The sequence below is a fragment of the Aphelocoma coerulescens genome, chromosome 4 (genome assembly GCF_041296385.1).
Source record: "Aphelocoma coerulescens isolate FSJ_1873_10779 chromosome 4, UR_Acoe_1.0, whole genome shotgun sequence".
NCBI classification, from domain to species: domain Eukaryota; kingdom Metazoa; phylum Chordata; class Aves; order Passeriformes; family Corvidae; genus Aphelocoma; species Aphelocoma coerulescens.
The window spans coordinates 65,471,437-65,475,772 of record NC_091017.1 but is presented as its reverse complement, the minus strand read 5'-3'; the positions used below and the strand labels follow the sequence as shown (position 1 = coordinate 65,475,772).

Genomic DNA, 4,336 nt, shown 5'->3' with positions numbered 1-4,336 from the left:
AAGAAGGGGTAAGGTGAAGAAAAACACTGAGTTGCCTGGCAGGAATCTCCTTTTCTAGTTAAATAGGGGTAAGTTTGGAAGTTCCTCATATAGCAAACTCCAGAGTCTTCCTAGGAACTTGCTTCATTAAGTGATCAAATTAAATTTGAGAAAAAATAGGATTATTGTTGTAGCCGCTAGGTTTTGCTTAGCAGGCTGTAGCTCCCTGAGAGCTCAGCAGGGGTACCTGGGGCACTGTGACCCGGTCACATCCCAGTCCATTTCGGACAGCCCCGTGATCTTGCTCTGGTCAGCTATCGGCGTTACAACCAGTGATGACAGAGGAGGCAAGAAGGGTCTCCCATGAGGGTAAGAGATAACTTTAATCACATCTCAGTCCAGAGACCCTCAGAGGCAGAGAGACCACGTGGTCTGGGTCCGGGGGATTTTGTCAGGGGCCCAGGGGTGGTCCCTGGGTGGGGTGGGAGTACAGGAACCAATAGGGAGAGCCCGAGGGGGTGGCCAAGGCTAGGGGCAGGGGGGGAGCAGGAAGGGAAACATGGCATCACGAAAGCAGTGGGTTAACAGGCTACCACAGATTATAATTTAAGAGGTAAGAAATGTTCATCTGTCTAGTTTGAACAACTAGAAGAAAATTTTTATAGAAATTTAACTTGGCTTTTGCTTGTACTCATAGCTGTGAACAAGGGTATAATTGATTTCCCAGAGATGCACACCAGCAACTTCACAATCTCTGCTTCTTCACCTCTTCCTCCTTTGGGTCAGTATCTTGTTAAGGAGAATGGACAAGTGTCTGTTTACATGGTGGAAACAGGATGGAGCAAATCCACACTCAGAAGAGTCATTTCTCCTGGGGAAACAGCTCCTCACAGCTCAAAACTCAGCTTTCTATGTAAAATAACCAATATTAGTGCTTAAAAAAAAGTTGAATCAGTCCCCTTTATTACTAAACAGATGAAAAATACCACAGTTGTTTCTTATATTGTTATTTCAGATGGTAAATAACTCTATTAAGCTAGCCCTATAAAAGTAATAAATCTATAAATTGTCTCCATCACCACAAATGTGCGAAAAAACCTTGAAAGAAAAACTAAATAAGAATTGTGATTCTTAATAAACAAATGCTTCATTCTAAACACACTATTCCAGAAAACCCATTTCATTTTAACATTCTTGTTCTTTTCTCTGCATTTCCCTGTCCTTAACAGCAAGGTGCATCCATCTAACACTGTTTTGTAAGGAAGGATTCTTCTCTGCCAACATTAATAAGAAAATCTAATTTTTCTTTCTTTCCATTAGAGCAACCTATTCTGAAGGTTGAGTTTTGAAATGATCTCAAATGGAATGCTCCTCTACCCATCAGATTTCTTCTATTGCAAAATCAGTTCATGATGTGTTTCTGATGATGAAAGATGAAGGTAACTAACAAATCTCTCTGATAGTCTTTTTCTTGCCCAACAATAAATTCCCTGAATTTTAGTTTTGTTTCAAATGGCCTGAAATCTTCATAATATATTGTTTTGTAGGGCCAGTTGGGGGAGAAACTCTGAATTCACACAAGAGGCTCTTCTCTGATCTCAAATGCAGATATCACTGTTGGAAGTGCTTATAGATACTCAGGTGTAGAGTTTCCTGAGGAGATGAAAAATGTGTGCCCAGTTCTGTATCCTGAATGCCCAGCATTTCAACATTCATTTTCCAGTCATGTGCCTAAACTTCATGCTGTAGAGCATTTGGGATCCTTTGAAACATTTGGACATCTTTGCTCCACTTTGCATAAAGCATAAAACATTGTCAGTAAAGAAGTGAGGTTGAAGAGCTTTGTCGTTGGAAGAGTGAGCAAAGGTGGATGAGAACTTCCTGCCTGGCTGCCTTTGCTAAACAGCCTGACTTGCAGTGACACAGAGTCAAGGTGCTTCTGGTAACAAATACATAACTACTTCTTTCTAAATGGGACAGTTGCACCAGCAGTATCTGCCTCAATTCCAGGATATTTAGCTTGGAAAAAGCATATGACTGTCTTCTCTCTTGGCAGGGAGTACCCCTCAGGGAAGGGAGGGAACAAAATAACAGATTCTAGTTTTCTTGAGTGAGTGTTCTCATGGTTCAGCACTAAGATAGCAGGGAAACATCTCTTGGGTTTTTTTACTTGTCCCATCATTTTACTTGACTCTACATTCTGAAGAAGGAACAGTTCTGCCATGTTGAACTCCATGACTTTTCTTGCTGTGGTGTAAAGCAAGTCAACATATTTTAGAAGCGTTTTCATCTAGACTGATTTAGGCCGTTGAACTACAGAATTAATTATTCACACAGCCCTATTAAACAGATAGGCAGATATAAACAGCTAAATTACCTTCTCCTTATTATTTGTCAAATAGTAAAATTTAAAAAATATTTTGTTCCAGCATCTGTTCTTTTCCTTTTTTGTATGTGCCTTCTTGGTATCTTCTTCCAATTTCCATTTATCTACTTCTCCAACCACACCTATTCATACACTTTTTTTTGTACTTCTTAATACAACAGTAGCATATTAACATATTTCTACATTCTATTTCACTTAAGTTCAGTCTTGTCCCAGCACTAGTTTTTTTCTCCTTGATTTAAAAGAAAGTGCTAATTCTGACTTTATTCATAAGTGTCACAATGGCGCAGTTCTTTGGTATGGATAAATGTGAGTAAAAGTGTGCAGAATCAGGTTCTATGCAAGGACAAGTCCTGCAAAGCTAAAGCTGTAGCTAACATGATATATTTCAGGAGAGTGGAATAGGAAATTTCGTCTCAAGAATCTGATTAGCATACAAATGGGTGGCAGTGACACTGACCAAGGTGAAAAGCTGGTTCCATGAAGAAAATACCAAAATTATTTACTGTACATCCAGATGGAATGTAGGGAGGTGAGTAGTTTCTTTGATTTTTTTTTTTAACATAGGTATGAAACAGGTCTACTGTTACTCTTCAGACACTGCAGCATCCTGCATATCCTTTGACATTACAAAACAGTTTTAAAGTACCAAGACTATAAAAAAACCCCAGGGTGGACAGATAAGCAGGAGACAGCCAGATGTCACCCATGTTTCTTTTTCATTTCTCCACTGCTTCAGTTCTTTTTAATGTGTTTACTGTATATATACCATATTGACATATTTTGATTAATCATCAAAAAGAGGACTGGATCTTATGCTACACATTCCCTGAGATGAAATTTTGTCAAAGGATTGTTTCCCAGAGAAACAACAGTGTGAGATTTCCATGCAGAAGTCCTTCAGTCCCACTTTTGTGCCTCAGAGAGATAGGAATAGCCTAACCATGCATTAGTTAGCACATTATTTTTTAAAAATCTCTTCTGTTTTTTCTTTTTCCATTTTTTTTTCTTCCTGCAACATAAACTGAGTTGAAACTGTAGCTCTGTTTAGAAAACTTGTGTCTTAACATCTCCCTGATGTACTTGATTGCACTCCAACCACAGCTCTTCATGCCCTGGTTTTCCTTCTGAGATACGGTTTCATAACAGTGAAATGACTGTTTTTAGGCACACCATGTATTACCTCATACTATGAGAATCAACCTCAGCTGGCCATTTCAGCACCTTTGCATTTCCAGAGAAGTGCAGAGGGACCATATTGTTAATAACTGGAGTCCGTTAGTAACTTGGGAAAGCATCAGAAAGGAATTTCTGTTGCACAACACAGAAAGGATGGGTCACATTTTAAAGACCAGGATCAGCAAAGCGAATTTAGTTACAGTTTCTATCTCAAGTGATTCTGTATGCAGGTAAGTTCTTAAATCTGTATATTTATCCTGGTAAAAATATTTATGCAACCCCTTGGTCAGTTCAAAACCCTCTAGAAAGAATCAAAAGCAAGAAGGAAGAGCAGCTATCCTTATTCCTTGGAGAGATCTCACTCAGTTTTCCTACAGTGACATATAAACAGTATGCACTTCTGCATATTTTCCTAGCAAACCTTGAGACTACCACAAAATGAATAAAGAGGCAATGTTCTAACAGCAGTGTGACCTCCAGAAAGGGCTTTCTATCACCTGGGACCTTTTTTTTCTCATCAATACAATGAGATATTTACATTGGGGTTTTCAAGTTCCCCTCATTAATATCCATAGGAAAGTCTCAGATTCTTTCAGTGGGTGTTGACATTTCTATTTCCAGAGGCAATAACTAACTCTGTGATCTGCTTAGGCACACATGGACCTGAATTCTGCCTTCAGTGAGATTAGAGTGAAACCTGGAGCTGTGTTCAGCATAAATACTGAGCAACAAGTAGATATTTTCTAGGTATTTCAGCCTTGAAAGACCTCCTGATTACCCCTCTGAAGACAG

The 4,336-nt window shown here is 39.1% G+C and overlaps 1 long non-coding RNA gene across 1 annotated transcript; it reads left to right on the top strand.

Moving 5' to 3' along the window:
• Positions 1–545: 545 nt before the first annotated feature.
• LOC138109131 (uncharacterized) lies at positions 546–2,339 on the top strand. The gene is made up of 4 exons (XR_011150299.1): positions 546–592; positions 677–760; positions 1,300–1,418; positions 1,527–2,339. It is a non-coding gene; the product is annotated as an uncharacterized lncRNA (long non-coding RNA).
• Positions 2,340–4,336: the final 1,997 nt, after the last annotated feature.